The 27,556-nt window shown below is 36.2% G+C and overlaps 1 protein-coding gene across 1 annotated transcript in view; it reads left to right on the plus strand.

Annotated features, from left to right (window-relative positions):
• The window catches only part of Snx3 (sorting nexin 3), a 47,575-nt gene that overhangs the window by 11,996 nt on the left and 8,023 nt on the right, over nucleotides 1–27,556 (plus strand). The gene's annotated exons all lie outside the window — the stretch shown is intronic.

The following is a 27,556-nucleotide window of genomic DNA, read 5'->3' on the forward strand; positions in this document are numbered from 1 at the left end:
TTTTAGTTGTTTATGGACATAATACCTTTGTTTTGTTTTTATGTGGTGCTGAGGATCCAATCCAGTGCCTCACATGTGTAAGAGAGCACTCTCAGCACTGAGCTACAACCCCAGTTCATCCTGCCACTTCTTTGACACTGTAGTGTCTCTTAGTTCTAGTTAAAACCAATCATAGATATACATCAGTTGCTAATTTAAAAAAATTTTTTTGGTGGTGCCAGGGATTGAACCTAGCACCTCACACATGGTAGACAAGCACATTCCACCATTGAACTGCACTTCCTATCCACAGTTACACATTCTTACCTTTCATTCTTATTTCTCTTTCAGCAAAATTGTGCTTTATGATGTACTTAAGACAGTCTAGCATCTCTTTCCCCAAATTTAATCCTAAAAATCTTCCCTTATTCCTCTTGCCAAAAGCTAATTCAAATATATGTACACAGCATAGGCTCGTGTTCCCTCTAAACAATGTTGTATCAGTTATCAGGGCACAGCAAACTACCTTAAAACTTTTTTTTTTTTTTTTTTTTTTTAGAGAGAGAGAATTTTAATATTTATTTTTTGGTTTTCGGCGGACACAACATCTTTGTTTGTATGTGGTGCTGAGGATCGAACCCGGGCCGCCCGCATGCCAGGCAGGCGCGCTACTGCTTGAGCCACATCCCCAGCCCACTACCTTAAAACTTAATTGTCATAACAGTGGCTTGTTTCTCACCATTATGAATATGTGAAAATGAGCACACAACCATATGAAACTATGATGTACTAATAAAAATATTTTTTTAAAAAAGAATAAAAATACTATGAATTAAGCTGTGCATGGAGGCCCGTGTCTGTAATCCCAGCTCAAGGCTGAGGCAGGAGGACCACAAGGCTAACCTGGGCAAGATCCTGACTCAAAAGAAAGAAAAGAAAAGGGCTGGGGATATAGCTCAATTGTAAAATACCCTGAGTTCAATCTTCAGTATCACAAAAGACAAAAACAAAACACTATCAAAATTATATTCATGGGTGGGGAGAGTAACAAAGATTATGTGATTCTTTCACACTCAGTCTTTTAGTTTGCATACTATGGATTAAATCCAGGTCTTTGCAAGACAGGATTTCACTGAATTGCCCAGGCTGGCCTAGAAATTCTGGGCTCAGGTGATACTACTATTTCAACCTCTGGAATATCTTAGAGTATAGGCATGTACCACTACATCTGACTTGCTCAGTCAGCATTGTTAATCTCTACTTGGCGCCAAAGTAACCTTGTGGTAATTTCTTCTTTATTTTGGAAAAATAACCCTCAACTGCTCATTCCCTTCCTCTACTCTGTTGGTTTTCCTTCTATTTATTTTTTTAAATTTGTGCATTACAGTTATACATAAAAGTGGAATTCTTTGTAATATATTTATACATGCACATAACATAATTTGGTCAGTTCTATTCTACAGTTCCTTTCCTTTCCCATACCTCCTTCCACTCCGTGACTTCCTTCCTCTACTCCACTGTTCTCCCTTCTATTTTATGAGATCCCCCTTTTTAAAAATTCCTCATTTCTCTCTAGCTTCCACATGTGAGAGAAAGTATTTGACCCTTGACTTATTTCTAAGTCTGGCTTATTTTACTTAGCATGATGTTCTCCAGTTCCATCCATTTATAAGCATATGACATAATTTCATTCTTTATGGCTAAGTAACACTCCTTAGTGTATATATATCACATTTTCTGTATTCATTCATCTGTTGAGGGATACCTAGTTTGGTTCCATAACTTGGCTCTTGTGAATTATGCTGTTATAAATATTAGCATATACATATCACTATAGTATGCTGATTTTAGTTCTTCTGAATAAATATCAAGGAGTAGGATATCTGGAATGGTAGGTCCATTCCTAGCAATTTTATTTATTTATTTGTTTATTTATTTATTTATTGCTACCGGGGTTTGACCTTAGGGGCATTCAACCACTGATGCATATTCCCAGCCCTATTTTGTATTATGTTTAGAGACAGGGTCTCTGAGTTGCTTGGCACCTCACTGTTCCTGATGTTGGCTTTGAACTTTCGATCCTCCTGCTTCAGCCTCCCGAGCCACTGAGATTAGTCCCACCCACAATGCATGGGTATGCCTTTTCCCCCTACATCCTCACCAGCATTTGTTATTTGTAGTTCTGTTTTAAATATTTTGTTTAGTTGTCAATGGATCTTTTGTTTATTTACTTATATGGGGTGGTAAAGATTGAACCCAGGGCTTCACACATGCCAGGCAAGCTGTCTACCACTGAGCCACAGCCCCATCCCCTTGTTTTGTTTTTATTTGTTATTTGTGGGGTTTGTTTGTTTTGTTTGGGGTACTAGGGATTGAACCCAGGGGCTCCTCACCACTAACTCACTCCCCAGCCTTTTTATTTTTTATGTTGAGACAGGGTCTTGCTAAATTGCTGAGCTTCACTAAGTTGCTGAAGCCAGCCTTTAACTTGGAATCTTCCTACCTCGACCTCCCAAGTACACCAGCTTTTATTTTTATTCTTAGTTGCCATTCTACCTGGAGTGAGAGAAAATCTCAGTGTAGTTTTGATTTGCATTTTCCTGATTGCTAATGATGTTGAATTTTTTTTCATATATTTGTTGGCCATTTGCTTTTTTGGAGAAATGTCTTTAGTTATTTGGCCATTGTGTTTTTTGGCATTTTTTTGAGTTCTTTATCTATTCCAGATATTAGAATTTTTTATTATTCCTGTTGTGATCTGGTGTCCTCAAATGAGAAATGCTAATTTCTGAAACTAGATAAGTGTAAATTTTTGAGTATTAGATGATGAATACTTTTGGTTATTGGCTTAATTAAAATTTAACTTAGAAAATATTTCAGACTTTATTGTCAGGCCTTTGAACCATCATAATTCCAACAAGTTCAAGCAGTAATATCTTCCACACATTAGGAAAACAGTACTTTGACTTTTGCAACTTGTAATTCTCTCAAAGTCTAAAATACATTCAGGTATTTCAGACAGTAATTATATAGTCACACAATATTTCTGAACATTAAGCAGTTATTTAAGATAAGCAAGAACCTGTTCTCAAAATATCCACATCCATTTGCATAGGATAGAATTTTAAAATCCAACTTGAAAAATTATGAAGTTAACAAAAAAATAAATGTATCAAATATATAAGGCGCCTAAAGCTTCTGTATAAAGTTAAGTTCAAAAAATGTCAAAGCTAGGGGCTGGAATTGTGTAGCTCAGTAGTACAGTGCTCACCTAGCAAGTGTGAGGCCCTAGGTTAAATCCTCAGCACCACATAAAAATAAATAAATAAAGGTATTGTGTCCAACTACAGTTAAAAATTAAGGGCTGAGGATGTGGCTCAAGCGGTAGTGCACTCGCCTGGCATGTGTGCGGCCCGGGTTCGATCCTCAGCACCACATACAAACAAAGATGTTGTGTCCGCCGAAAATTGAAAAATAAATATTAAAAAAAAAATTAAATATTTTTTAAAAAATGTCAAAGCTAAGCTGGATGCCATGGCACATGCCTATAATCCCACAGTTCCGGAGGCTGAGGCAGGATGATGTCAATTTTAGGGCCAGACTCAGCAATTTAGTATGATCCTGTCTCAAAATTTAAAAAATGAAAACGGCTGGGGATGTGGCTCAGTTGTTAACCATCCCTGGGTTTAATCCCTAGTTTAAAAAAAAAAAAAAGAATGTCAAAGCTAAGGGAACATTATAGAATCATAATTATGTAGAATCTGATAAAACTAAGAAAAACTTTATAGATTTAAAAATGCCATCACTTATGAATAAAGGTAGTTCTTCAGTAGATCATTTAGAAAGAATATGTTCTTTGACTACCCTTCTCTAAAATTGCAATAATACAGTAGCCATAAGCCGCAGATGGCTATTTAAATTGAAGTGTTAAACTTCCAGATATCCCTGTGTCCAGTTTCTTTGGAATTGATGTTGACTTATTTGATTTTACTTGTCAGAAGTTGATCAGAAGTGTTATAAGCCTCTTCTCTGAAATACACAGGATTACTCATAAATGAAGGGATCAGAGTAGAGAAGAGTTTGTTTGATGTAATTGTCTCAGTCCCACTGTGTTTCTAGTTACTGGTCATTCAGTCGGGTCCCTGTTACTCATTTGCCAAATTCCAGTTATGGACTGCCTTTACACACACTCCATTCTTAAAAAAATAAAAAGACTAAGAGCGTGGTCACGTATGCCTATAATCCCAGTGGCTCAAGAAGTTGAGACAGGAGGATCCAACATTCAAAGTCAATTTCAGCAACTTAGTGAGATCCTATCTCAACAAAAAGTGCTGGTCATATAGCTCAGTGGTAAATTGCCACTTTGTTAAATTCTCAGTACTCCCCACCCCCCAAAAAAAGGAAAGAAAACGTTTTTTTCCTAGTATAATAAAATGTTTTTATTGAGAAAATACATATCTAGCCTTTGATTGCATTAAGAATGCTTTTTTTTTCTTCTCCTTTTTATCTTGAGTGAAATATGAGGAAGCAGGACAGTAATTCAGCGCCCTAAAGTAAATTTGGTTCTGTACCTGTTCAGTTAAGTAGAAGAGAAAGTGCTTCCCAAATTCTCTTACTTCCTCACATCCCATTCAAGGTAAAGAAAAAAGGTTTTCTTTGTCCAGCCAAAGGTTAGAGACTTTTTTTTCTTTCTTTTTTTTTTTAATTATTATTTTAAGGTGGACACAATATTTTATTTTTATGTGGTGCTGAGGATCGAACCCAGTGCCTCATGCATGCCAGGCGATCGTGCTACCACTTGAGCCACATCCCTAGCCCCTAGACTTATTTTCTTGATAGGAACATTTTGTTACATTAGGAACAAACAAACAAAAACCTTTTAAAAACCTTGGGGGTGGTAGTACATGCCTGTAATTTGAGCACTCAGGGAGAGTGAGGTGGGAGATGCTCTTGAGTCCAGGAGTTCAAGACCAGGCAGGGCAACATGGCAAAACCCTGTCTTCCAAAAAAGTAGTTATGTGGCATGTGAAGCATACTGCTGGCCAGGGCTGGATAGGAACTCATGGGCACCCTCCCTTCCAGTGGTCTACAAGTTTAGATTCTCCCACTTAGCTTACATTTGAGGGGATCAAAGAGCCATTTGGGCCTGCTGGGCAGCTTTTAGGGTGCTGCTATGGCTTTTTTTGGGACTATGGTGTTCACTACCTTCAAAGAGGTGTGATATGGAGTGGCCATAGTGCACAGGGGTTGTCTTTGACTCTGCCTCTGGGTCTTCAGTAGACTGCGTTAAGAAATTGAATGCAAATTTATAAACCATAGTTTACATGGATTGTAGTTTAATTAAAAGAACTGGAATGAGAATAAATAACATCTTTCAGAATGCATAGTATCTGCCTCCTTTCTCTTTAGTTCCATCCAGGTTACATGTTAAAGTAGTGAAAGTGTCTAGTCCCAAACAAATTTCACTTGTATGTGTTTTCATGTCTGTTAAGAGCTCCAGGCTCTTGCAAGATACTTTAGCTCAGAGACCTTGAAGTAATTTCCTGTTCTGTACCTGTACTGCAAGTGGAAGAGGAAGTACTTTCCAAATTCCCTTCTTGTCCTACTTCCTCAAAGTTCTTTATAAAGGTCTCAGAAAAATCCATCATATTAAAATATTGAAATCTTATGATTTAAGTCCTTGCTGTAGTTTGATTTTGAATGTCCCCTAAAGGTGCATATGTTAAAGGCTTGGTTACTAAGGTGGTACTATTGAGAGTTGGGGCCTTGTTCTTAGGTCATTGGGAGCCTGCCTCTGAAGGGGATTGTAGTACCTTGGTGGCCTCTTCTTCTTTGCTTCCTAGCTCATGTGGTATGAAGTTTGCTTCACCATGTACTGCTGCTATGATGTGCCAGCCTCTTAAGAGACCCAAAGCAGTTGGCCACTGGGTTGTAGACTGGAAGGTCTGGAATCAGGACCCCGAACAACAACTTTCTTTTTATAATTTAATTGCCTTGGTTATTTCATTAGGACCAGGAAGCTGAGTAATAGTTTTTGTGTTGGCAAGCTTAAGATAACTCACCAGTGGATCTTTTTTTGTTTGTTTGTTTGTTTTCAGTACTGGGCATCAAACCCAGGTCTTCACGTTTGCTGTGCAAGCGGCCAACCATTGAAATATACTTCCAGACCCCTTTACTTTTCTTCTGAGATAGGGTCTTGCTAAGATTATAGGCATGCATCTAGGTGTTTAGTATTAAGTCTTCTAAGGCAGGTATGCTAATTATGAATTCTTGCTGTCTTTGTTTATCTGGAAATGTCTTATTGCCTTATTTATTTTTGGACTGAGGATTGAACCCAGGGGTGCTCTACCACTGAGCCACATCCCCAGCCCTATTTTGTATTTTATTTAGAGACAGGGTCTCACTGAGTTGCTTAGGGCCTTGCTAAGTTGCTGAGCCTGGCTTTGAACTTCTGATCCTCCTGCCTCAGCTTCCCGAGCTGCTGGGATTACAGATGTGCACCATTGTCCCCAGCTGTCTTATTTAATCTTTGTTTTAAAAGGATAGTTTTTCTGGATTTATTATTTATTTATGGGTATATTTATTTGCAATACTGGAGTTAAACTTGGTTGCTCTAATACCAAGCTACATACCCAGGCCCTCCCTCCCTGTTTGTTTACTTTATTGAATGCAGGGGTACTGTACCTCTGAGCTACATCCCCAGAACTTGTTATTTTATTTTTGAGACAAAGTCTTACTAAGTTGCTGAGACTGAACTTGAACTTTTGGTCTCCTGTCTCACCTCCGAGTTGCTAAGATTACAGGTGTGTACCACTGCATCTGGCTAGTTGTCCTTGATTTACTAGTTTTCTGTTGCTACATTTAAAATTACCAAGCATGCATGAGGCCCTGGGTTCAGTCCCCAGCACTGGAGGGGGACGAACACATAATCTAACATCTTAAAACACCACCAGATTTTATCCCACCGGTTTCTGTAAATCAGAAGCCTGAATATGGTTCAGCTTAGCCCTTTATTTAGGCTTTCCCAGGACCAAGAGATGGTCAAGGTTGCAGTTTATCTTATCTTCTTGGCTTACTTAGTTGTTGGCAGAATTAATTTCTTGCAGCTATAGAATGTATAGCAGCTTTCCTCTTCATGGCTGGTGGGGAAAGCCTTTTGAGTTCAAGGGAGACTAAAACTTTTTTCCTAAAGCTTCTTTTAAGGGAGTCACTCACAAAAATCTCTGTTTGATGAACTGTAAGTCGACCCTCACGGCCATTAATTACATCTGCAAAATGCCTTTGTCTCTGCCATGTGGTGTAACCTAACCCTGGAAGTGGCATCCATCATATTTATAGGCCTCAGCCATAGCCAAGGGGATGTGTAGGAGGTTGGAATTTGGGGGACCATCACAAAAGTCTACCTACCATACCGAATATGAAATTCTTTGTTGTTTTTTTCTTGTTTCTTTTAACATTCTAAATAAGCCCCTGTTTTCTGGTTTCCATTGTTTCTGTTTAGAATTCAGCTGTTAATCTTATTGTGGTCCCTCGTATGTGATGAATCATTTTTCTCTTGCTAGGATTTTGCTTATCTATAACTTTCAACAATTTGTGATTTTATTTATTTATTTATTTATTTATTTTGGTTAGGTGTAGATCTCTTTATTTTTTTCCTACTTGGACTTCGTTGTGCTTCTTGGTTGTGTTGTTACTGTTTTGTACTGGGGAGTGAACCCAAGGGTGCTTTTCACTGAGCTACATCCTCAGTCCTTTTTATTTTTTATTTTGTGACAGCATCTCACCAAGTTGCTGAGGGTCTCACTGAGTTGCCTAGGCTGTCCTTGAACTTGTGATCTTTCTGCCTTAGCCTCCTGAGTTGCTGGGATTATAAGCATATGCCACTGCACCTGGATGGGTTCCATGTTTTAAAAGAAAAGTCTTTATTCATATTACTGGGCTGTTAATGTTAACTTCTGCATCATCAGAAGCACTTTTTATGTAATGTTTAAATTTTTTTTTTTTTTCTGTAGTACTAGGGACTGAGCCCAGGGTCTCACACATAATAGGCAAGCACTCTACCACTGACCCACATACCCAGCCCTTTTTAAATGCTTTTTAACAACCTTGTAGCTAAGTATTACTTGGTCCCTTGCACATAATAGTTGTGTTCAGATATTTATTAAATGATCTTTCAATGAATGTTTAAATCTTTAACATCTGCTTTAAGTCAGGTACTGTAACCACACTGTGCATTAAGAGCATGGACTTTGAAGTTGAGCATAGAATTAAATCCTCTCTGTGCCTATTAGTAGACATATGACCCTGAGCAAATTCCTTAACTCCTTTCTTTGAATTCTTTGGCCATAATATAAAACTTCAGAGGATTAAACATGACATAATGCATAGATTTGCCCCACCTACAATAAGTAGCTAATAAATTATAAAATGTATGAATTATGATAGTTCTTATTTCATTATTGGGATAAGTAGTAATGTTTTCATTTAATGGAGGGTAGCACAGTGGTAGAGCATTGTGCAAGGTCCAGGGTCTTGTTCCTAGCATTGAAAATAAAAGATAAAACCCAGAAGGAAAGTAACTTGACATACTATTAATGAATTTTATAGAAGGACTTGAACCCAGATCCGCTTGACTATCTGTTCACTGCTACTTCCAGGAATCAGACTGTAATTAGCTACTACTATGCTAAATTTATCATAATGGTACAAAACAAATTCTGAATTATACTAATATATAATTGCTTGCTTCTTTGGGGTGGGGGGATTGGAGATTGAATCTAGGGGTGCTTTATCACTGGGCTACAACCCTTGTCCTTTTCATTTTTTTTATTTTAAGACAGGGTCTTGATAATTTGCTGAAGGTCTTACTAAGTTGCTGAGGCCAGCTTCCAACTTGCAATCCTCCTGCTGTAGCCTCCTCCTTCCCAGTCTCACACATTTTTCCCCTAACAATGCAGCATATCAGGAACTTCCACCACACAAATTTGAACCTTGATTAGTATCTTTTATAAAATGCAGTCTTAATGAATATATCTTTAGCTTTCTCAGGTGAATGGGAAAAAATAGACTTTTGTGGGGGTACTAGGGATTGAACTTGGGGGCACTTAATCACAGAGCCATTTTTGTATTTTATTTAGAGATAGGGTCTCACTGAGTTGCTTAAGTTTCTGAGGCTGGCTTTGAATTCGTGATTCTCCTACCTCAGCCTCCTGCATCACTGGATTCTAGGCATATTCCACAGCATCTGGCAAAACTTGAACACTTTTGATACATAATGGTGTAACAGCCACAAATTTTCTATTAATATTAAAGCCTCTGAGCCTAAAAGGTTGTGCATACCTTTCTGTATCCTAATGTATTCCCAAAATTATATAGTATCTTACAGAAACTTCCCAACAATATTCCCATATCCTTAATTTTTTTCTCCTTCCTTGGCCTATCCTTATCATATTGAGGCATGTATTTCTACTTTGGTATCCTCCTAAACTTCCTTTTTTTTTTAATTGATTTTATTTTTTAAATTCATGACAGCGGAATGCATTACAATTCTTATTACACATATAGAGCACAGTTTTTCATCTCTCTGTGTATAAAGTACGTTCACACCGATTCATGTCTTCATACATGTTCTTTGGATAATGATGTCCATCATATTCCACATCATTGCTAACCCCTTGCCCCTTCCCTTCCCCTCCCACCCCTCTTCCCTATCTAGAGTTTGTCTATTCCTCCCATGCTCTCCCTCCCTACCCCACTATGAGTCAGTCACCTTATATCAGAAAACAGTCAGTATTTGGTTTTGGGGGATTGGCTAACTTCACTTAGCATTATCTTCTCCAACTCCATCCATTTACCTGCAAATGCCATGATTTTACTCTCTTTAATTGCTGAATAATATTCCATTATGTATATATGCCACATTTTTTTAGATCTGTTCATCTACTGAAGGGCATCTAGGTTGGTTCCACAGTTTAGCTATTGTGAATTGTGCTGCTATAAACATTGATGTGGCTGTGTCCTTGTAGTATGCTGTTTTAATGTCCTTTGGGTATAGACCAAGGAGAGGAATAGCTGGGTCAAATGGTGGTTCCATTCCCAGTTTTCCAAGGAATTTCCATACTGCTTTCCATATTGGCTGCACCAATTTGCAGTCCCACCAGCAATGTGTGAGTGTGCCTTTTTCCCCACATCCTTGCCAACACTTATTGTTGTTTGTCTTCATAATAGCTGCCATTCTAATTGGATATTATAAATATGGCTACGGCAGGGACCTATCTTTAGTATTTTTCATAATGTGTGTTCACAGATTCTTAATGCCTTATATGTTCTATTCTTTTGTTGTTGTTGTTTTTGTGGTGCTGGGGATTGAACCCACCCAGGGCCTTGTGCATGTGAGGCATGCACTCTACCAACTGAGCTATATCTCCAGCCCCATATTCTTATTACCCTTTTACATTTTATAATTTATGAGACTTCATAGTATTTACAAATGTCGTGACTTAAAAAATATACCATATTTACAAGTAAGTTTTGGGGAAAATCTTAAAGATGTTTAGAGTGTTTCTTTTTCTTATAAGCTTTACAACTCAGGATAGGCAAGGAGTAAAGAGTATAGGGAGAAAGAAAGCCAGACAAAATACTCAGAATGACCTTAATTTAGGGAGAAACCAGAATATCCTGCTCTCCAGCCCCACCTCAAACACTAAGTACACCTAATTAGTAAAGAGGGTATGCTGGTCAGAAAATATTTTAAATTGTGTTTTGTTTTTTACATTGTTGGGGACCAACCCAGGGCCTCTCACATGCCTCACTCTGCCACTGAATTTATACAGCCCAATCCACTAAATTAATGATTAGCATTGATACCTTTGATTGTAAGTTGTAGTTCCTCTTGTGACGTGTTCACTTATCCATGGTTTACTATGTGGATTATTAGTCAAAGAGTTTTCTTCTTAATATAAAGAAGGATTTTCCCTGGCATGGTCGCACACACCTGTAATCCCAGCTACTTAGGGAGGTAAGGCAAGAGGATTACATGTTCAAGGCCAGACTGGGTGACTTAGACCCTACTCAAAGTAAAATAAAAAGGGCCGAGAATGTAGCTCAGTGGAAGAGCACTTGTGTAGAATGCTTAATGCTCTAGGTTCAGCCCCCAGTATTGCCTTCTCCCTTACCACTCCCACCCCCACAGGAAAAAAAAGAGAGAAAGAGATTTTTATGTTAGTGATTGGAGGCTGTGAGAACAATAATCTTTTGGGGGCTCAGTGATAGACATAGCGTATTATAATGGCACTGATGTCAATCTATACATTTAAAAACTGTGTATGCATAGTGTTTGATATTGTCTAGTTGATCTTATCATAGCTAATTATTTTGACTAGAAGAGAATGAAGTATGTTAATATATGTATAACTCATGTCTGAGAGAATTAATATTCATTAAACATCCCTTTTTGTATGTTTTTATAGTTTTCCAGGTAATATTTTGTGCTTTAAAAAAATAGCTCTGGTTTATTCTTTTGTAAGTGGCAAATCATATTGTAATATCTATTATTAGAAGTTTATCATGTTATTTATTGTAGAGAGAGCAACTCAGTCTTCAGTTACTTTTATTTCAGAATCTTGCCTTTGTTTAAAATGCAGTTCCCTTTATTGGTTTCTTGTGATAGGGGTGTGTATGTATGTGTAAGTTTGTGTGTATGCTACTGAGGATGCACCCCAAGGTCCTGTACCATTGAGATACATCTCTAGCCCTTATGTTTTTATTTTGAGATGGAGTTTAAGTTGTCCAGCCTGCCTCGACCTTGTGATCTTCCTGCTTCAGCCTCCTAAGTAAATGGGATTCTAGGCATGTGCCACCACACCTGGCCTTGTTTCATTCTTTTTTTTTTTTTTTTAATATTTTGTTTTAGTTGTAGTTGGACACAATACTTTGTTTTATTTTTACGTGGTGCTGAGGATCCAACCCAATGCCCCGCAAGTGGCTAAGAAGCACTTAAGGGCTAAGACATAACCCCAGCCCCCCTTGTTTCATTCTTTACATGTGGAATCCAGTATTCCCAGAATCCCTTATTAATTAAAGAGACTCTCCTTATCCCATTTTATCTTCTTGGTGCAAAGAATTAGTTGTCAAAAAAATTAATTTATCATATATGTTTGGATTTATTTCTGGGCTGTATTCTGTTCCACTAGTCTATGTGTCTGCTTTTATGACAGAATATATTGTTCTGATTACTATATCTTTTATCCTATAATTTTAAATCAGAAAATTTGATACCTCCACCCTGATACTTCCCCCAGAAATTCATTGACTGTTTGGGATCTTTTGTGGTTCTGTATGAATTTTAGGATTGTTGAATAGAGCTAGTTAACTATTAACTTCTTTCACTGTTTTTTATATCATAGTATAATGTCTTTGCATCCATTTCCAGTATTTTCAGTATTTTCATAGTATTAGTTCCAAATCATTGTCCTTATCCAGGTAAAATATTGCCAGGTGTGGTAGTAAACCCCTATAACCCCAGCTACTCCAGAGGCAAAGGACTGGAGATATAGCTGAGTGGTGGTGTGTCCCTGGAGTCAGTCCCCAATACTGCCCAGAATGAATGAATGGATGAATATTATTGCCTATAGCCATCTCTGCTAAACCAGAGTCTCTTGGAGATCTGAACACATACCCTTTTTCATATTTGGCAAGTCTAGGGCAGTGTTTCTTAACCCTGGCTTTACCTCAGAATCACTTAAAAATGCTGGTGTTTAGACTCTACCCTGAACCAATTGAATGAGATTGTAGGTGAAGACACTTGAGGAGCTTGATTCTTAAAATTAGGCAAGTTAGGAACATAAATATTAAATATACTTTTAAATCATCCAACAAAAGGTCTTAGGCTATTAATAGTCATTCCTTTCAGCATGAGCCTGTAAAATTATGTAAATGTTCATGAACTGTTATGATTGAATTTTGCTTTAAAATAGAATCATTGCACAATTCTATTAAAACTTGCTTACTGAAAACCTTGCATGAGCTCACAGATAAGTCTTGTTGCTAATTCACAAAGAATATGGAAAAAGTAGGAAAAGTATTGGAATTAGTTGGCTTAATGCATTAGATTAATTTAAATACTTTCTTGTCCACTGTTTTGGAAATTATACCATAAAAGATACTTCTTTTAAAATAACCAGGAATTGTATCACTGGAAGGCCATGTCCTTATTTTTTTGAAAAAGAAGGAAACTAAATATCTTGGCTTAGTGACAATCTACATTTCAAAGGTTCTCCAGTCTAAAAGCTTATTCTTCATTTAAATGACTTCTCCACAGCCATATTTAGGAGTTCATCTAGGTTATAAACCATATCTCCAATTATTCATGCTGTTCCAGATTGGGTAAAACAGTATCAAAAGTACTGAAGGAGAGGTAATAGCTTAAGCACTTCTCAGCTTATCCTTTATCTCTAGATGTAGATATTTGGAGAAATGCAACTGTTTAATGAGAACTGTAGTGGGGCATCCATTTACATCTCTTAGGATTGGTTGAATAGAGTATGGCCTATTGAGTATACTTTTGATGTTGTTGCCAGTCTCTTTTTCAAATGTACACGTGACACTATCTGAAGAAATACTAGAAACACCTAGTAAACATTTTTCTAATATCTATTGTTAAGCTATTTTCAGGTGATTGCATTTTGAAGCTTGGTTTTCTGCTTGGCTATCAGTGATAATCAGGTTACATATAGGGTATCTTTGACTTTAATAGGTCAGCCTGTGTAAGTGTATAAGACCTAGCTTTTTGGAGACCAATAATATGGCAGTTTCCGCTACTTAGACTTGAAGGGAGCACTTGTTTTAGACCTCTATACCATGGTTTCAAAAATCTGTTCTTTAGTATGTAATGTCCTTTTAGTCTCCTGATGATATTACTCTGTGTGATTAACAGTGCTTTTTGTGAAAAATGACTGGTTTCTGTTTTATATAAATGGCAGTTGAAAAGTATCAGGCATACAGACATCTCTTATGACATTTCATCTTTGGAGTTTTGTTTCTGGTATGCTATTAGAGGAAATAAATACCAACAAAATCCCTGTTTTTTTTTTTTTTTCTTTTATAGTTTCCTGAATGTCACAGGATCTTGTAGTTAGTTCATCACTTTGTTATGAGCTAAGCAGAATACATTATCATCTTGGAATTGAAAAGGCAACATACATAGAAGCATAAGAATTGCCTAAGGCAAGTGCAAATATTCATCTTTTCATTCTAGCCAAGTAAACTATAAACTCTTTCATTTTCTGTTTATTCAAATAAACAATTTGTGAACATAATACATTTACACACCTACATAATCACACTATTTGTCAGAGAATTGGTCTTTTCTGCATTAAACTAGTATATCTTCTGTTGGTTAAAATCAGATAAATTGAGGGGGGAAGGCATGTAACTCAGTGGTAGAAATTGGTTTTAATCATCAACACTCAGAAAAGAAGGGGCTGGGGCTTTGGCTGGTGATGTAGCTCAGTGGTAGAGCATCAGAATGTCTGAGGTCCTGGATTCAATTCCTGGTACAAAAAAAAAAGTCAGTGTCTTGAATGGCAAAAAAAAGGTAGGAGAATTGTAGATTAAAAATGAAATAACCAGAGGCTGTGCTTGATTCTTTTTAAAAATATTTTGAGGCGCTGGGGCTGTAGCTCAGTGTCAGAGCACTTGCCTAGCATGTGTGAGGCACTGGTTTCGATTCTTAGCACCACATAAAAATGAAACAAAATAAAGCATACTGTCCATCTATAACTACAAAAAAAATTTTTTAAATATTATGATATATTTTATTACATAGAAACACATAAATGATTTGTCCTGTTTATTATAATAGGGTATAGGTAGCTTAAGTCCTAGGCAGACTACTTCAGGTTCAGTGTGTATGTAGTATGTTATTGACTTATTCACTTGCACATGAGCTTAATAAAGCAGTAGCTGTTAACAAGTCAGGTCCAACAGCCATTTCCCTCCTGTCTTTCAACAGCAGTTAAAGATAAACTATTATAACATGAAAATGGCAAGCCTTGGGCTATTGCAAAAGGCTTATCAACTGTACCATTATCTAACTTGGACAAAATAGAGGAAAGCAGAAATATAGGGTGCTGATTTATACTATAATTTTGTCTCATGTGGCATGTCCCCAGTTGCATATTTTAAAATTACAAAATTAGCCCTGTAAAACAACACTGCTTATGTGAAAGTGAAAAATTGTCCAAAGTTCTCCCCCCAACCCCACAGCTGAGAATCGAACCTTAGAGATGAGGAGTGATCATGTATGCTGAGCCATATTATACCACTCAGCTCTATCCCCAGCCCCAGAAGTCTTTCTGTTGAAAGACACATTAAGAGTTTTCCTCACAGAAATAAGTGGATACTTAGAAACCTTAAGGAGTTCTTTAAATAATAGAAAATATTTAGGGCTGGGAATATAGCTCAGTTGGTAGAGTGCTTGCCTTTCATGCACAAGGCCGTGGGTTTAATCCCCAGCACCAAAAAAAAAAAATAATAATAATAATAATATATATATATATACACACACATACATACATACACATACATACATATATATATATATATATATATATATATATATATTTTTTTTTTTTTTTAAATTAAAAAAAAAGAGGGCTGCGGATGTGGCTCAAGCAGTAATGTGCTCACCTGGCATGCGCTGGGCGCTGGGTTCGATCCTCAGCACCACATAAAATAAAGATATGTCCACCAAAAACTGAAAAATAAATATTAAAAAATTCTCTCTAGTAAAAAACAAAACAAAAAACCAAGAACCAGAACATGGTTAAAAAATAAAGCTTTTGTTAAAGATGATTGCCCTCTTTAAAAATGGATGTCATATAAAATAGGCTAATATATCATACTATAATCCTTGCTTGTATGTAAAAGGCAGATTAAAAACCCATCTTTGTCCTCATCTTTTTTTAAAGAAGTTTTAACTGATAAATAAAAACAAAATTGTACCTAATAATGGAATACTGTTGTTTTGATACATATGTACTTGTGTAATGTTTAAATCAGGTTAAACATGTCTATATCAAACATTCATCATTTCTTTATGGTAAAAACATTTCAAAATTCTTTCTTCGAACTTCTTTCTTTGAGCTTTTTGTCCTACTCTGCAACACACCAGAACTTCTTCTTTTTTTTTTTTTTAAAGAGAGAGAGAATTTCAATATTTATTTTTCAGTTTTTGGCGTACACAACATCTTTGTTTGTATGTGGTGCTGAGGATTGAACCCGGGCCGCAGGCATGCCAGGCGAGCCCGCTACCGCTTGAGACACATCCCCAGCCCCCCACACCAGAACTTCTTGATGCTAACTGGAACTTAGTGTTCATTGTACAATCTTTCCTTATCCTCCCTTCTTTCTTTCTTTCTTTTTTTTTTGGTACTGGGGATTGAACAACTGAGCCCCATCCCCAGCCCTATTTTGTATTTTTATTTAGAAACAGCGTTCTCACAGAGTTGCTCAGTGCCTCGCCTTTGCTGAGACTGGCTTTGAACCAACGATACTCTTGCCTCAGTCTCCTGAGCCACTGGGATTACAGGCGTGCCCAGCTTATCCTCCCTTCTCATAAAAAGATGTCTTCATTGGACTGGAGATGTAGCTCAGTAGTACATGCACGCCTAGTATGTGTGAGGCCCTGCATTCAATCCCTAGCACTGCAAGTCTTCATCTTTCTGAAATAGATTATGCACCAAAATATTGTGACTATTTTTTTTTTGGTGGTCCTGGGCATTGAATCCAGGACCTCATGCATGCTGGACAAGCTCTACCACTAAGCTGTATCCTCAGCCCTTTGTGTGTTTTTAATTATTTATTTGGTGTGGGCTACTAGGGATTGAACTCAGCGGCACTCAACCACCGAGCCACATCCCCAACCCTACTTTGTATTTTATTTAGAGACAGAGTCTCACTAAGTTGCCAGGGACAACCTTGAACTTGTGATCCTTCTACCTCAACATCCCAAGTAGTTGGAATTACAGGTGTGGGTTATTGAGCCTTGACTGTGTGTGTGTTTAATACCTTTATTTTATTTATTTATTTTTATATGGTGCTGAGGATCGAACCCAGGGCCTGCACATGCGAGGCAAATGCTCTACTGCTGAGCCACCACCCCAGCCCTTGACTATGTTTACTGTCATTCACTACCTCACCATAGTCTTCTAATTCCTCCTTTAAATACACTTTAACCTCAGCCTTATAGATTGGCCAGTCATTAAGGTCTATTTCTTGGAATGTTTCATGGGATCTTGTTTTATTTCAAATTGCCAAGAGATTATTGTTGAATATCAGTATACTCTTCTTTCCTATATAGTACAATATGATGAGCTTTTTTTTTTTTTTTTTTTTTTTGTCCCTATATGATGAACTTTTTCTCCTATGCACTTTCCCTTCAAGCCCTGGTCTCAACTATTGAAAGCCTTCAGGTTGCCCAAAGTAAACCAAATGGGCTGGCTGTTGTGAGTGGAGTGAATAAGGAGCCAGTCTATTTCTAAGTAGCCTATCAGAGTGAACCTGCATCACATCCCCTCTGTTGGTCTTGTGGTAGCAGATCTGAAGAACTCCACAGTTTTTCAGTTTTCATCAGTGTTTGATTCTTCATTGGATTCTGATTTTTTAAAAAATTATAAAAGATATCATAGGGACAATTAGTAATATTTGAGTATGGCTCCTCTTCTGCACACAGTTGAGGAAACTGGTAGGCCTAGGCCAGTTGTGCTGAATGATGCCAGGGAAATTCTGTAGCTACACCAGTTTGGAATCAGACACAGCCATGGAAAAGTTGGAGACCCTGAGAAACCAAAGCGTGAAGAAAGATAGAAAAAAGAAGCCAAGTCTAGCAAGACTGAAGAATCTGCAGAAGAAAAGGAAGAAACTGTCCCAAAACTAAAAAAGTTAAAAAATATCTAAATATGGACCGTATATTATGTTAAATGCCCTGTATTTGGTTCTTGTTCTTTGGTTATGTAAAAGAATAACGTCTTTCTTAGAAAATACATAATGATGTGTGCAGTTTACTTTCAGCAAAAATAATTGTAGATTTACCAGATTGACAAATAACAATTGGTTAAAGATACACAGTTTGTTAGAATAATATTAGAACTTTTTGCTAACTTGAAAGCTTAAAAAAGACAAGATCATATAAGAAAAATAAATAACAGACTTTACATTTATTGTGTGCTAGGCACAATTTTAAGCAATTTTTGATGTATTATTTTATTTAATCACTACAACAGTAGTTGATGTCAAGGTTTCATGAACATGATCTTCAAGTGTTACATATTTATTTCAAAAAAATTATAATTTGTATGACTTCAAAGTAATAGAAATAATATATATAGGTTGTTTAAATTCTAAAACATCTTTATTTCAGTGTGCTTTTACAGTATTATCCCCACTTTATAGATGAGCAAATTGAGAAACAGATTAATTTTCTCAACTCACCTAATTTAGTGACATTGCTGGGATTTGAACCTAGGCAGAGTCCAAGCTTTTGATCACTATACTAATATAGAGTATTAGTAACTGTGTACTTTTATACTGAATGAAATTTAAAGGGAAGAAAGAAAACAAGAGAATTAGTAGGGTTACTGACTTTGATTTTCTTCTCCCATAGAAAGATAAACATGACTGTAAAAAATTTTGTAAAACAAGTTATTAAAAATAACCCCAGGGGCTGGGGATGTGGCTCAAGCGGTAGCGCGCTTGCCTGGCATGCGTGCGGCCTGGGTTCGATCCTCAACACCACATACAAACAAAGATGTTGTGTCCGCCGAAAACTAAAATAAATAAATAAAAATTCTCTCTCTCTCTCTCTCTCTCTCTCTCTCTCTCTCTCTCTCTCTCTTTCTCTCTCTAATAATAATAATAATCCCAAAGGTTCAGTCTTCAGAAGTCTCTCTCACAAGTCAGGCATGGTGGCACATGCCTGTGATTCCAGCAGCTCAGGAGGCTGAGACAGGAGGATCGCAAGTTCAAAGCCAGCCTCAGCAAATCTTCAGAATGTTTTTCCTTTGTTTTCCTATTCTCTATTCTTACTCTAATCTTTATCATTTCCTTCCTTCTATTTGCTTTGAGTTTAATATGCCATTTTTCTAGTTTCCTAAGGTGAAAGTATAGGTTATTCATTTAAGGTTGTTCTTCTTACTTACCCTTACATTGCTTTACATTCTTTGCTGGAGATTGAACCCAAGACTTATGTGTGCTAGGCAAGCACTCCACCACTGAGTTACCTCCCCAATTCTTTTCTCCTTTTTAAAATATAGATAGTTACAGCTGTAAATAACCTTCTGAGCACTTCTTCAGCTGCTTGTATGGTTCTTTGAATCAGACATAATCTGGTAGTTGTTTCTACCGGATTATTAACTATCTGAGGAATTTCATTCTATTTATTTGGCACCGGGAGATTGAACTCAGGGGCACTTGACCGTTGAGCCACATCCCCAGGCCTATTTTGTATTTTATTTAGAGACAGGGTCTCCCTGAGTTGCTTAGGGCTTCACCAAGTTGCTGAGGCTGGCTTTAAACTCACAATCCTGCTGCCTCAGCGTCTTGAGCTACTGGGATTACAGGCGTGCACCACTGCACCAGTTCTGAGGAAATTTTTAAAAGGACCATTTGAGTTAGTTGATCTGAGGTTTAGGCCTCAAGACTTTATTAAAACTACCCAGGTTTGCCAAAACCATGTGAAAACTCATTGAGATGTATCCTTAATGTATTATACCTCCTTTTAAAAACATTGTTTTAAGCTATCCAGGTAATTCTGAAACATAATTGAAGATCCACTGATATCTTTGAGTTCATTGGTAGGGTAAGAAGTAAAATGTCTAGTAGCTAGGAATAAAATTGTGACTTCTGCTGTATGCTCAGCCTGGTTTTGAGCAACTTACATTAAAATTAGAGGGAAAATATGAGTGTCAGGGTAAGCAAATAGTAAATCTTACTTTTTTATGTTATAAAAGTTTTCATCATCTTAAAGTAATCATGTTGTCTGATTTATATTTAATTTCAGAATATAGCACTCTACTTCTGTGCAAATACACCTAAAAAGCATTTTAAGTGACATCCAAAGTAAAACCTCTGTTTAGTCAGCTTTTTTGCTGCTGCAACCCAAAGACCTGACAAAAACAATTAGAGGAGGAAAACTTTATTTTGAGGCTCATAGCCTCAGAAATCTCAGTCTGTAGATGACTGATTCCATTCCTTGGGTCCTGAGATGAAACAGAACATCATTGCAGAAGTGCATGTGGAAGGAAAGCAGCGGGGAACATGGCACCAGGAAACAGGAAGAGGGAGGGAGTGGGTCATGGTAATTGATCTAGTCAACAAGGACAAAATGTGTACTGTAAGGGCATGCCCCCAATGACCTGCTTCCTCCAGCCATACCTTACCTGCCTATAGTTACCACCAAATTAATCCCTAACAGGAAATTAATACACTGATTAGGTTAAACCTCTCATAACCCGATCATTTCATCTCTAAACCTTATTTCATTCTCACATAGGAGCTTTGGGGGGGGGTACATCTAATATCTAAATGATAACAACCTCTAAGGAATTTTTGTGTGTGTAATTTACCTCAGTAGGCAATCTCTTGTCCATATACTTCAGGCAGATTAACTGTAAGAAGGCCATAGCTGATTGGTAGAGCACGTATTACCATGTGCGTGAGATCCTGGGTTCAATTCCCATTAAGTGGGAGAGGACAAACTAGGACCAACTGTTCTCTTAAACATACATGCATACAAGCCACATTTTGTAGGTTGTGCTTTTTGGGGGGGGTACTGGGGGTTAAACTCTGGGGCAGTCTACTACTGAGGTGCATCATAGTCCCACCCATCCTTTTTATTTTTTGAAATAGGGTCTTGCTAATTGCTTAGGCTGGCTTCCAATTTGTAGTACTCCTTCCTTAACCTCCCAGATTGCTCAAATTACAGAGTACGCACGCCTGGTTTGTGGCTTTACTTTGGCAACTTCTCTTTTCTTTACTTTTTTTTTTTTTTTTTCCTCTTTCAAAGATATTACTTCCTGGTGCTCCACAAAGATGCCTTAGCCAGACATTCAGGGCTCAGTTTTAACCTTTGGAGTTAGGTGCTAGGGATCAAACTAGGACCTCGCACATGCTAGGAGGCAAATATTCTACCACTGAGATTTATGCCCAGCTTTTCAAAATTATAGAAATGGTACTAATGTAAATTTCTGTGCACTGTTATCTTTTTGTTTAGTGTTTTTTTTTTTTTTTTTTTTTTTTAATGTGGTGCTGGGGATCCAACCCAGGGACTTACACGTAGTAGGCAAGCCCTCTACCACTGAGCCACAAACCCAGCCCTTTTTTTGTATATGTGGAAATATTTGTAGGATTAATTTCTAGTGAAATTGTTGGCTCAAAAGATATGTGCATTTAAAGGAAACAATAATACGAAGAGCCTACAGAATGGGAGGAAATCTTTACCACCTGCACCACAAATATAGTATTAATCTGCAGTATATATAAAGAACTCAAAAAACTTAATACCAAAAAAACCCCCCACAAATAACCCAATCAATAAATGGACTAATGAACTGAACAGACACTTCACAAAGAGAATTACGATCATTCAACAAATATATGAAAAAATGCTCAACATTTTTAGCAGTTAGAGAAATGCAAATTTAAACTACACTGAGATTTTATTCGTCAGAATGGCAATTATCAAGAATACAAACAACAATAAATGTTGGCAAGGATGTGGGGGGAAAGGTACACTCATACATTGTTGGTGTGACTGCAAATTGGTACAACCACTACGGAAAGCAGTATGGAAATTCCTCGAACGTGGAATGGAACCACCATCTGACCCAGTTATCCCACTCCTTGATTTATACAGAAAGGACTTAAAATCAGCATACTACAGTGATTCAGCTACATCAATGTTTATTGAAGCTTAATTCATAATAGTTAAACTATTGGAATTAACCTAGGTGCCTGTCAACAGATGAACAGATAAAGAAACTGGTATATGGAGAGGATGTGGGGAAAAAGGTACACTCATACACTGCTGGTGGGACTGCAAATTGTTGCAGCCAATATGGAAAGCAGAATGGAGAGTTCTTGAAAAATTGGGAATGATTTGACCCAGCTATTCCTCTCCTTGGTCTATACCCAAAGGACTTTAAAACAGCATACTACAGGGACACAGCCACATCAATGTTTATAGCAGCACAATTTACAATAGCTGAACTGTGGAGCCAACCTAGATGCCCTTCAGTGGATGAATGAATTTTTAAAAAGTGGTAAAAATACACAATGGAATTTTACTCAGCGTTAAAAGAGAATAAAATCATGGCATTTGCAGGTAAATGGATGGAGTTGGAGAAGATAATGCTAAGTGAAGTTAGCCAATCCCCAAAAAAACAAATGCCAAATGTTTTCTCTGATATAAGGAGGCTGACTCATAGTGGGGTAGGGAGGGGGATCATGGGAGGATTAGAAGAATACTAGATAGGGAAGAGGGGTGGGAGGGAAAGGGAGGGGCAGGAGATTAGCAAGGGCAGTGGAATGTGATGGACATCATTATCCAAAGTACATGTATGAAGACTCAAATTGGGTATCAACATACTTTATTATAAACAGATGAATAATTGTGGTATATATGTGTAGTAAGAATTGTAATGCAAAAAAAAAGTACATGTATTAAGGCATGAATTGGCGTGGACATACTCTGTATACAAAGATATAAAAAATTGTACTCTGTGTGTAATAAGAACTGTAGTGCATTCCGCTGTCGTGTATTTAAAAAAAACAAAATCAATAAAACTAAAAATAAAAGAATAAAAATGACCAATAAAAAAGAAAGAACCTTAAACTCACAGAGAAAAAAGGAAGTTATAAAGAGTAGAATTCAATGGCATATTATACATAATATATAATAAAATATATTATACATGATACAATACTACATAATATATGTTATAATACTGTTATATTTTATATTACATATAATTTTATATGTGTATATGAGTGTATATAGATACACATAAAATCAGTGAAAACAAAAAGCTGGTTCTTTGATAAGGTCAATAAAATGGATAACCTTCAGCTGGGCATATTAGAAAATAAAGTGACCTAAGTTATCAAAAAAAAAAAAAGAAACTGGTATATATACACAATGGAATGTTACTCAGCCATTAAAAAAAATTATGGAGTTTGTCAGTAAATGGATGGGACTGGAGAATATCATGCTAAGTGAAATAAGCCAGTCCCCAAAAAACAAAGGCCAAATGCTTCTGATATGCCAACACTAATTTCACAACAGGGATGGGGGAATGGGGGATGAGAATAGAAGTACTTTGGATTAGAAAAGGGAAAATGAAGGGAATGGAGAGAGGTAATGGGAATAGGAAAGATAGTAGAATGAATCGAACATTACTATCCTATATGCATATATGATTACATGACCAATGTAATTCTACATCATGTATAATCAGAAGAATGAAAAACTATACTCATTTGTATATAATATATTAAAATACACTCTGTTATCATGTATAACTAATTAGAACACATTTTTTAAAAATATGTGCATTTAAAAGAGTGGTAGATTCATCAATATGCTGTCCTTAAAAAAGTTGTACCAGTTTCCATTACCATTAGCAGGTTTTTTTATTTGTTGTTGTTCTTTTTAGATGTACATGACAGTAGAGTGTGTTTTGACATATTTTATTTATATGTGTGTGTGTGTGTGTGTGTGTGTATGGGGGGATATGAATACTGCTTACTCTAATTAGGATCATATTCTTGCAGTTGTACATGATATGGATTGTCACTGTCCTGTATTCCTATATGAACATGGGGAAGTTCTGTCTGATTGATTCTACTGTCTTTACTATTCCCATCCCTTCTCCCTTATCTTCCTTCCCCCTTGTCTAATTCACTGAATTTCTATTCTTACCCTCCCCACTAAACACTGGATATTACAATTTAAAAATAGGTTATTATCATTTTAACTAATACTGCTTTTGTGAGTGAAATTGAACATTATTTTCCATTGGTTTTTTTTCTGTGTTCTCCTTATTTTGTTAGGTGTGTTTATTTCACTAGTTTCTATATTCTTTACATTTTTTTAATATTTATTTTTTAGTTGTAGTTGGACACCATACTTTTTATTTATTTTTTCTATATTCTTTACATATTTTTTAATATTTATTTTTTAGTTGTAGTTAGACACCATACCTTTATTTAATTTTTCTATATTCTTTACATTTTTTAATATTTATTTTTTAGTTGTAGTTGGACACCATACCTTTATTTATTTTTATATGGTGTCAAGGATCAAACCCAGGGCCTTGCATATGCTAGGCGAGCGCTCTACTGCTGAGCCACAACCCTGGCCCTATTCTTTACATTTTAATGAAGTTTTTTTGTTAAATGTTGTAAATATTTGTCTATAATTTGTACTTTGTCTTTCAACTTTGTTTGTGGTTAATGGGTTATTATTTATTTATTTATTTATTTTTTGCTAGGGAGCTTTAGCTTCACACATGTTAGGCAAGTATTCTATCTTGAGCTATACCCTCAGCCTCTTGGTATTTTTAATCATGTAAATTCAGCTTTTTATATGCTTATCTTCTCACCACCTTGGTATGTTATAAACTTCATGAGGGCTAGCACAACTTTTTATTAGTTATTGTAAACAATGTTCCCCCACCTTATCTATACTATTGCCTTTTTATAGATGCTCAGTAAATAATAGTTGAGTCCTCCCCAAAACTGTAGGGGAAAAAAATATTCTTTTTGACACTCATATACTTTATAAGGATTAAAAAAATTAAAAGTGACCAACCACAAGAATTTGTAAACAGTGGTGATTGTTCAGAGATTGAAACAAAATGAGCAGTTTTTCATTTGTTTTTCTTTTTAATCATGTAAGTTGAAATGACCTTATAATGATCAGGAAGACGTTTAATAGGCATACTTATTACTCTAAATGTAAAGAACAAATAATTAAGAATTTCTTTTTTCTTTTCTTTCTTTTTTTCTTTTTCTTTTTTCTTTTTTTGGTAGTGATGAGTTCAAATCCCAGAGCCTCATGCATGCTAGGCAAAGTTCTTTACCACTGAGCCAGAATTTCTTGATGTGACTTTATCAGAACTCTAAAGCACAAAAGGAAATCATAACCAACTGAGAAAACAAAATGATTTTTCTTTAACTGTGATTCTTTTTAAAAGTATACAATCTAGCCAACTACTAATCATAGAAAGGCAGCCCCTCCCCCATTAGAGTGAATCAGATATAATCATGATTGTGTCAAAAGTTCAAAAGGGAAAATGGAAGGTAAAATGAGCCGAATTGGCACTCTTCCCTCAACATTGTACCTGTAAGCTTGATATGTTGTTTCAGAGATTAACTTTGTAGACTTCCGTACCCAGAAGTATGAAAATTCTTAGGGAACTCTTTTCACAAGCTTGATCTTAACATACTGAATAAAGAGAGCAGTTAATCCCTTTTGTAAAGTAATTTGAGAGAAGGGAATTCAAAATGTAAAATCTCACCTGCAGAAAATACTTAACTCTGTAAAGACCTTTCTATCTTTAGACACTTACAAAGACTTAATATTTTAATGCGGAAGTATGAACTTGGTTAAAAAGCCAATGGGTGAAATTAGAGAGAAATAATCCAGTGCTTTCTTTTTTGGGAATTATCATTCTGCTCTCCAGGGGACCTAATTTTATTACTCTGAGGAATGAGAATACCTCTCTGTATAGCAAGCCAGCATCTCTAAATACAAGCTTGACTTTTAGTATAATGAGAGTCTTGTTAGATGCAATTTTGCTCTTAGTCATTAATACAATGAACAAATGTTGTGGTTACCTGGGAAAGAAAATTCAAGTGCTTTTAAACCTCTTGTGAGATTTGGTTTCATGCTTGAAACCTATACACCGTTGTACCCAATAGCATCCGTAGAAGATTCCAGGCTCTAAGGTGTACAACACAGAAGTTAATACACTTTGGAAAAAATTGACACCACTACAAAATGGATTTAAGGTCTTGAGTAAAAAGCTTTTCTTTTGCTGTATGACAACTATTTACTAGTGGCATCAAGTTTAACAAATGAGTAGATTTTTCTTAGGAGTGAATTTTTACAAGATATTGATGTCCCTCTCTATCCAAAATAAGAAGCCAGTCTTTCCTTCATTTGGCAATGAACTTTTTTCTTTTTAGTTATAAAATGGTTTAGAGTTCTTTAAGTTTAAAGACTGAATTTAAGACAGAATGTATTCTGAGAGAATACGTAGAATTAAATATTATTTTTGATAGAGTATGGCATTTATTGTGTTAAATCATTTCTGTTTTCTACAAGCCTTGTGATAAGCACATTTAAAAATCTGTTCTTGATAGTAAGTGGTGGTATCCTACTGCTTCTTCTAATAGACCTTAATCATGAAACCATATTTTATTGGATTTGGTAGCATTTTTTTAAAAAAAGAATATAATAAAAATATAGGAATTTTTTCTTTTAAGTTTAGAAGTTGACGGAAGTGGCAACAACTAAGTAACTTTTGCAATCTTGTACAGAATATAGTCTCTAAAAAATTTATTAATTTTAACTAATCTCATGAGCATTATGTTTTTAGTTCTTAAACTTGCTTTCTTCCAGGAACAACCTGAATCTAGGAGGCTGGTCTGCCAAATAGTGTAACTCTACTTTTAGTCTGATCAGGCTAACCCCTGAGCTACATTCCCAGCTCTTAATTTCCTATTTGTTTTAGTTATTTAAAATTTTTTTTTCCTTCCTACTTGTGGTAAGAGAGGAGAGACATTGCAGCACTTTCCCTGTTCTTTTTTGGAATTTTTTAGAAACCCATTAAGAATAATTCTTTGTATTTCAAATGGGAGAAATAGAGAACAGAATGGTTTTCACCAGAGGTTGTGTATAGGGGAAGTGGACAAATAAATGGGAAACGATGGTCATCAAGTATAGTCACTGTTAGATGGGAAGAATAAATTCTGGTGTTCTGTTGCACAAGAGGTATTAATATTAAAGTATGTTCCAAAATACCTAAAATGGAGGATTTAACCATGATCTCACAACAAATATGATAAATATCTGAGGTGATGGATATGTTTATTTCGTAGATTTGATCATCCTACAATGTATACATGTATTAAAATGTCACTTTGTACCTCATACATGTATGTCAATTAAAATAAAACTTTAAAATAATGCTTATTCATTTCTTCTATTATGCAAGATCTAATCTAGTCCTAATAACAGAATACTTTGTATTTTATTTAAAAGTCTGTAAGGTGTTATTCCTCTTATGAGAACTATCTACTAAGCTAGGTAACAGTCAAATCAGCCTCCTCCCCCCACCGTTTTTCTTTTTTTTCCTTTTGCTGGTATTGGAGATTAAGCTCAGGGCCTCAAGCATACTAGGTAAGTGCTCTGCCATTGAGCTACATCCCTAACCCAGAGCTAACCTTTTTGCACCACCCCCCAATTAACATTTTTACCAAAATGATAGAAAAAAATATATTTATATATGTAAGTAAC

This window comes from Marmota flaviventris, chromosome 6 (assembly GCF_047511675.1).
Source record: "Marmota flaviventris isolate mMarFla1 chromosome 6, mMarFla1.hap1, whole genome shotgun sequence".
In the NCBI taxonomy this organism is placed as follows: Eukaryota; Metazoa; Chordata; class Mammalia; order Rodentia; family Sciuridae; genus Marmota; species Marmota flaviventris.